Source organism: Bubalus bubalis, chromosome 5, assembly GCF_019923935.1.
Source record: "Bubalus bubalis isolate 160015118507 breed Murrah chromosome 5, NDDB_SH_1, whole genome shotgun sequence".
NCBI classification, from domain to species: Eukaryota; Metazoa; Chordata; class Mammalia; order Artiodactyla; family Bovidae; genus Bubalus; species Bubalus bubalis.
Genome location: NC_059161.1, coordinates 107,978,309 through 107,986,896, shown reverse-complemented (window position 1 = coordinate 107,986,896; position 8,588 = coordinate 107,978,309). Strand labels below are relative to the sequence as shown.

Genomic DNA, 8,588 nt, shown 5'->3' with positions numbered 1-8,588 from the left:
CCAAAGGCTCAGGACTTAATATCTGGCCAGGAACGAAAATTCCACAAATGGTTTGTTATAGCATTAAGTGAGATAAAACAAATACCCAAACATGATAAACAAAAGATGAACTCCAGACAAATGGCAATTACAAAATTAGGCAAGAATAATTAAAATAATGGAATATACTCATATACATATACACTAATGAGCAAAGTCAAATCAGTCCAACAAAAATAAAGTACCATAGATTGACCTGGTGAACAAAAGAAATAAAAAAATATATTTACCAGTTAAGAACAAAGCTAACTAAAGCACATACTGGAAAACAAAACTAAAGCAATGTGTCAAGTGTGGAATAAAGCAATGAGAACAAAACTAACAAATATGTTGAGAGGAAAGGAAAGAAAGAAAACAAAGAAAGAATAGATATGCAAAGTTAAAGACACTTAGAAGAATAAGATTTATATACATTGAAGTTTAACTGCAAGGGGAAAATAGAAGAAAGGCAAACAAAGGGATAAATGTAGAAAAAACATGATAGGTTTTTAAAAATTAACAATTAAAGTTTTAAAAAAGAGGAAAAAAAGCGTAAGCAGAGACAAAATAGAAAAAAAAAAAAAGGGAAAACTCTGCAGAACTGCAAATCCCTGATGTAGAGGCAGAGATTTGTAACAACAATAAAAATTGTGACTGAATATACATATATGCATATACACCTGTAAACAAAATTGAGACAGTCCAATAAAAACAAAGTGCAATAGATTGACCCAGTGAACAAAGGAAACCAAAAATCATATCTACCAAAACAAAACTAACTAAAGCACAAACTGGAAAGCAAAAACAAAGCAAGATTCCAGTTGGGGAATACAGCAATGAAATAAAAGTAACATATATGTTGAGAGGAAAGGAAAGAAAAAAAAAGAAAGAAATAATAGATATGCAAAGTTAAAGAGAAAAGAAGATTTTTATACATTAAAGATTAACTGGAAGGGAAATAGTACAGTAGGAAAAGCAAAGAAATAAATATAGATGAAATAATAATAAATTTATAAAGTTAAAATTAAAATTAAGAAAAGAGAAAAGAAAGGAAAGAGAAAAAAGAAAAAGTCCACAGAACTGCAAAAGCCCATCCTAGAGGCAGAGGTTTATAATAATAATAATAATAATAAAAATGTGAGAAGAAAAAAAGAAAAAAAAAAAGCTCAAAAGCTTAATCGCATTTCATAGTGTCATAATACCAATAAAGTCGATAACTGCAACAGAGGGGGATAAAAAGGAAAAAAAAGAAGAAGAAGAGAAAACTCAAAAGAATCTAAAGAACAAGTCAACACATAAGAATAATAAATGTTTTTCTTGAGTCACTAATGTCAGAGTCCTTTCCCTCACTGGGAATCACAGTTCACTTTACCTCCCTAGAATGTCCTCCAACACTGTGCTAACCTCTGGACCTGCTCTGCTGCTGCTGCTAAGTCGCTTCAGTCGTGTCCAACTCTGTGTGGCCCCGTAGACGGCAGCCCACCAAGCTCGCCTGTCCCTGGACTTCTCCAGGCAAGAACACTGGAATGGGTTGCCATTTCCTTCTCCAATGCATGAAAGTGAAAAGTGAAAGTGTAGTTGCTCAGTCGTGTCCGACTCTTAGCGACCCCATGGACTGCAGCCCACCAGGCTCCTCTGTCCATGGGATTTTCCAGGCAAGAGTACTGGAGTGGGGTGCCATTGCCTTCTCCGGACCTGCTCTGGGGGAGCTCAAATACTAATCTGGTCCTACTCCTATGTGTTCTTACCTCCAATGTCCACAGCTGTCAGAACTAGTGTGTTTTCTTTTGTGGGAGCTCTCAATGACCTTTTATATATTCAGACACAGAGTCTGCCTAGATGATCGTGTGGACTTAATTTGAAGTCTGTACAGCTGGTGGGAAGGTTTTGGATCTTCTTCCTTAGCCACACTGCCCCTGGGTTTCAATTGTTGCTTTATTTCCACTTCTGCACATGGGTTGTCCACTGGGGTTTGCTCCTGAGGCTGCCCTGTAGGACTTGGGTTTGTTCCTGTGAAGGCGAGGTGTGGAGGTGGTGCAGCTGCTTGGGGCACAGGACACACCAGGTATTCAGGGGAGTTGGCGGGTAGGGCAGCAGAAAATATAGTGCTCTAGAAGGGTATGGCAACCAGTATTGACCAATGTGCTTTAGTATTATTGCCTGGAGAACCTCCCGGACAGAGAAGCCTGGAAGGCCACAGTCTATAGGATTGTAAAAAGTTGGACGCAACCAAAGAAAAGCCACGTACATAGACACTAGGTTTTGGTTTTTGTTTTTTGCCTGTGGCGGCACTGCCCCAGTGAGAGTTGAGTGTGAAGATAGTTGGTGGTGCCAAATGTGCAGGCACACGGACTGCCTCCACCACAGGAGTTACGGCCCTATCAGAGTCTTTTTTTCAAGCCTCTTGTAGCTGGTGATCAGAAGGCCTCTTTGACCAGTCTTCCTCTGTAGCTCTGCCCATTCCGGCACTTAGACGGCTCCCTTGCCTGGGATCCTTCTCTGTTGTTCGGCACATCAGACACAAAGTGGGGCCCCCCTGGCTGGGGCCCTACTCTGTAGTTCATTGTGTCTGGTGTTTTATGGGCCAGCTTCTCTATTATTTCAGCTGCTGATGCTGGCCTATGGGGACAGAGGGAGGTTACTGTGATAGTCCACCCCCTACACATGACTCAGCAGTATCCCCTTGCTTCCATGGCTGCCCGGCTCTCCTCCACAGCCATCTTCCACCACAATCTCCTCCCTCACATCCCCTCAATCCGTCTGCAATCAGCAGCAGCCCGCTCACCCTGGGATTGCTCCACAATCCCTAAATTCCAGCTCCCAGCTACTGGACCTTCCATGAGACCTGTATCCCTGTCCAGAGTATGTATGGCTGCATCAAGGGCTGTCTGATTCTTATTCCATTTAGGCTGCCACAGTTAAGCTGTTTCTCTCTCACCCTTAAATGTTTCTCCTCTGACTCAGACAATTGCCCCAGTGTGGTGATGGGACCCCTGTTTCAGTTCCCCCACCCACCAAGGGCAGGTCTAGTCCTACTAACACTCCTGTTTTTCTCCCTAGTTTCTTCATTCTACCGAGTTTTGTGTGATTCTATATATTTTGTCCACTGGTCAGGTACTCCTGTCTTCTCTCAGCTGGTGTTTTGCATGCATTTCTGTGTCTGAAGGTGTATTCCCGATGTATCCATGAAGAGAGATGTATTCCACATCCACGTACTCCTCTGCCATCTTGTTCTATCCTGACCTCCTTTAATATTCAAAGAAACAGTACACAAGTAAGGTGATAATTTTCCTATCCAGCTTATTTAAAATCCATTATTTTGTAAGGAACACTATAGAATGTTGTCAAAATTATTATTAGACATACCCGTGTATGATAACTAGCTTTACACCTCCTAATTTTGAGCACTGCTATGCTTTTTTAAAGTACTGCCTTAAATGTTGATACCCTAACCATTTAAATGTTGAATAGTAACAATTGTCACTTCACAAAGTAATTATAAGAATTAAATGAAAAAATAGAGTGGAATATTTAGTATATTAAACATATTTAATATTAATAAAATTAGTATATTTAATAAAAAGAGTGGAATATTTAATATATATATGACAAAGGCCCATATAGTCAAAGCTATGGTTTTTCCAGGAGTCATATATGGATGTGAGAGTTGGACTCTAAAGAAATCTGAGCGCCAAAGAATTGATGCCTTTGAATTGTGGTGATGGAGAAGACTCTTGAGAGTCCCTTGCACTGCAAGGAGATCCAACCAGTTCATCTTAAAGGAAATCAGTCCTGAGTGTTCATTGTAAGGACTGATGTTGAAGCTGAAACTCCAATACTTTGGCCACCTGATACAAAGAACTGACTCATTAGAAAAGACCCTGATGCTGGGAAAGATTGAAGACATGAGGAGTAGGGGATGACAGAGGATGAGATGGACGGATTAAATCACTGACTAAATGGACGTAAGTTTGAGCAAGCTCTGGGTGTTGGTGATGAACAGGGAAGCCTGGTGTGCTGCAGTCCATTGAATCACAAAGAGTCGGACACGACTAAGTGACTGAACTGAACTGAACGGAACTGTTTTAATATGTTGGCTGGTAGACAGTAAGTACTTGAAAATGTTACTTGTTTTTAAACTTATCAAATCATGAAATATTGTATATGTATTTTATTGTATATATATGTATGTATATATATGTATATACATATCAATACTAGGTCCTTGATGTAAATGACAAGTAACTCAATATTTTTTTTTAATATGTATATTGTCTACTCACTTTGAAAACTCTCAAGTAGCTTGATCTCACAGAACTACACAAATTAAAAATATTAGACAAAATTTATGTACTTCTTTATGCTTCATCATGATTTTACTTATAAACTAATGTTTCATATACAATCCACAACATATCTTGAATTTAGGGTATTGATATATCCTACCTTCCCTGGTGGCTCAGATGGTAAAGAATCCACCTGCAATGCTGGAGACTTGGGTTCAGTCCCTGGGTTGGGAAGATCCCCTGGAGAAGGAAATGGCTACTCACTCCAGTATTCTTGCCTAGAGAATCCCCATGGACAGAGGATTCTGGTGTGATACAATCAATGGGGTCATAAAGAGTAAGAGATAACTGAGATACTGAGAACACACACACACACACACACACACACACACACACACACACACACAAACACCTTCAGTGACAGTTCCTCTGATTCAATATGATTTTATGGATGTTATTTACCCATTCTGGAGTTCAGTTCCTACATCCGGAAAAATGTGAATGATATTCAACATGTTGAGATGTTAATATAGCCAATTAATAATGTTGTATAAAGTTTTGAAAGAGAATTTCTTGGCACATAGTCAGAAACTATACAATGTAACTTATTTTGTTCCTTTTCTTTATAGAACTGGTTCTTAGTCATGATATAATTCTGTCTCACATTGTACTTTTAGAGTTTAACACGCCTCACTTAACAAGCTTTGTTAAATACCTCTGTTTTAACCAGAACAAGGGATGCAAATAGGTAGGAATCTTTAGTGAAAGGCTAAGAGTAATCTATTGGTTTGGAGCAAGTATTTTAGATAATCCTGGGACTAAGCAACCAGAGACATTTCAAACAGATAGATGATCAATAACAGTGATAGCTGATAGCTTCCAAATGGATGTCTGAGATGAGAGGTGGCAATAGAGTTAGAAGAGTTTGGCTCCAGAGATGTAATTAAGCATGGTCAAGGCACAGAGTAAAATTAATGGAAAACAATGGAGTCTGGAGAAAAGGATCAGGACCCTATCTCCTTAAAGTCCTGAAACAGAAGAGAGAAGTCCAGTTTGGGGAACAGAAGAGAGAAGTCCAGTTTGGGGAAGAGTTCCAGTTTTTAATGAAGGCAAACCACCTCATCTAGGAAAGCAAGGTAGGAATGTGGGATCCAAAAATTATTACTGAATGAGTAGAAAACATGACTTCTGCAGTATTTTCTCTTTTTGATAAAAATTCTTTAGGGAACAAGGACTTGTTCCATTCCAGCTTCATCCCAAGAGCCAGAAGATGTATCTGCCCTTTTGACTCTCGAGATACTTTATAGATTAGAAATAACTGACAGGGGCTTCCCTGGTGATCCAGTGGTAAAGAATCCACCTGCCAATGCAGGATTCATAGGTTTGATCCCTGATCCAAGAAGAAACCACACACCATGGAGCAACTTAGCCCACAATAAGAGAAATCACCATGAGAGGCCCACACATCCCAACTGGAGAGTAAGTCCCACTCACTGCAACTAGAGAAAACCCCATGGAGCAACAAAGACCAGCACAGCCAAAAAATAAATAAGTAAAAAGAATAGCTAACAAATAATGAGGTTCTGCTTCCTCAAAAAAAAAAACAAAAAAACAAAAAAACAAAAAACAAACAAACAAACAAACAAACAAAAAAAAACCTCATCTGGGACTCAGAATTCCTTCTATTCAACAAACAAACTCTTGATTCTATATAGTCAATCCCCAACTAACTCTTGTTTTCTCCTTAACTTTCCTGAACCTACTTTACTTTCAGTGTTGGAAAATGCTTTGCTAAAACTTATCCTGGCATGATGGAGGGATATTTTTGTTAAGTCTAATTTAAAACACAAAGAAATGAGAGCCTGGCTTGCTTAGTATAAAATTTCACACAGGAAATATTTTAACCGGGTCTTTAGTGGGCTTCCCTGATGGCTCAGACAGTAAAGAATCTGCTTCCAGTGTAGGAGACACGGTTTTGATCCCTGGGTAGGGAAGACCCCCTGGAGAAGAGAATGGCTACCCATTCCAGTATTCTTGTCTGGAGTTTTCCATGCACAGAGGAGCCTGGGGGATCAGTCCATGGGGTCACAAAAAGTCAGACATGATTGAGCAACTAACAGTGATAAGAATGAATTTGTTCTACTAAAGACGCTGGAAGGAGCATTTCTGTTAGAAAGAATAAAAGGCACAGGGTTTAAGAGAAATGAGTGGGAGAAATGTTCTTCCCTTTAAAAACATGCATCACCTCATCACCCTGATATGAGCTTTTAAACACAATGTTGTGACTGGTTCAAGTGTGGGAGAATCCCTGACTGAACTCCGATCCTGAAAATAAACAAAGGGAGAGCCGAATGGCCTCTACCTCTTCTCTTCCCAGCATCCATTTATCTTCCCATCACATCTTTCTCTTCACATTACCCACTTCTCTTTCAATCACCAATCACTGTCTTTTCTTCCAATAACTCCTTTCTCTTCCCATCACTGCCTTCTCTTCTTATCTCACCCTTCACTTTCCTTCAAATCTCTGCCTGGACTAGAATAGCACGTATTTTATGCCGAGCTCATTAGACAAAGGAAAAAAGAAAGTTAGAGGGGCAGCACTAAAGTCACAGCTTTCTGGTAAGCAAAGTATCCAAAACCATGGAACAAGAGCAGCTTAGATTTTGCATGGATTGCTGGTTGTGCTTGGGATTATAAAGACAAACTAAAATTTCTAATACTGAAAAACAACAGAATTAGTCATCCCTTCACAGACTCCCCCTGGCTACCTTCTTCACATTCTCTTTCATCTACAACTTCAAATCACAGTCAAGGCTTGTTTTCATGTTAAACACCAATAGATAGGCTTTGTGGGTGATACAACACATTGATACCTATGATTCAATCATTAGGAGACAAAGGTCCTGAGGTCTCACCCAGAAATCAATTTTCCTTTACACAATTTCTTTTTATTTGAGAAGTCACAGAGTACCACTAGAAGGCATATGGTTGAAACCTTCCCATTTTTCTACAATCCCTAGACCATCAAATGAGGGTTTATCTGATGCAGGCCTTTGAGAGGTTAATCATATAATCATGTCAGCCAAGATGAGGAAGTGCTAGGGTAAGGGAGAAGGGAACAGGAGAGGATTAGGAGTAGAGGAAGATATAGAGGGAGGGACAGAAGGCCTAGGCATTTTTATTGCCAACTGGGAATAGGAGAATATTCCATTATCCCTCCTGAGTAGGATAATTTATTAGTGACTTGGAGCAATTCACTTTATATCTTCTAATCTTAGCTTCTTCATCTGTAAAAGAGAGCAGAGATAATATCTGTGCAAAGTCCTCTCATAAACAATATGGTATGACCTCTATCACTTCTCATGAATGAGGACGACCTGCTCTAGCACCTTTCTCAGAGAATATTTCACTTCCTTATTTCTCAAGCTGTATATCAAGGGGTTAAGCATGGGGGTGACAAGGTTATTCAGGACCTGAACAGTTGCATTAAGCCAGGGGTTAGGGGTGGGCTGCAGGTAGATGAGAACCACTGACACAAATGAGAGGAGGATGGCAGTGAGGTGGGCACTGCAGGTGGAGAAGGCACGCCATTGGCCTTCAGTCGATCGAATTTGAAGAATGGAGTAAACGATGCAGCTGTAGGAGGTGAGGATGAGAAGGAAGCAGCTGAGGGGCATGAGACCCACACTGATGAATCCCACCATCTCTAGGGCCGAGGTGTCTGCACAAGCCAGCTTTAGCATCACTGGGATATCACAGAAGTAATAGTCCACCCCACTGGGGCCACAGTAGAGCAATTGGAAGGTGAGTGTAGTTAGAAAGATGGCCTGAATTTACCCAAAAAACGAGGTGCCCATGGCCAGGATGGCACACTCTGTGACTCATGATTATTGTGTAGCGCAGAGGGTAACATATGGCAACAAAGCGATCATAGGCCATTACCGTGTACAGGAAACACTCGGTACAACCCAGGAAGTGATAGAAGAAGAGCTGGGACACGCAGCCTGCGTAGGAGATGACTCCGCTGTTCCCTGCGAGGTAGAAGAGCATCTTGGGGGAACTCACAGAGGGAAAAAATATGTCACACACAGACAGTTTACACAGGAAGAAGTACATGGGAGTGTGCAGCCGAGTGGAGGAGACAATTGCTAGTAGGATGAGCAGGTTCCCCATAAGGGTGAAGATGTAGAAGGACAGAAACAGGACAAAGAGCATGGTCTCCAGGTCCTCAGTGTGCGGGATGCCCAGGAGAATAAACTCAGTCACCTCTGAGGTGTTCCTCAT

At 40.6% G+C, this 8,588-nt stretch overlaps 1 pseudogene; it reads right to left on the bottom strand.

Annotated features, from left to right (window-relative positions):
- Positions 1–7,657: 7,657 nt before the first annotated feature.
- Positions 7,658–8,588, bottom strand: LOC123465768 (annotated as a pseudogene).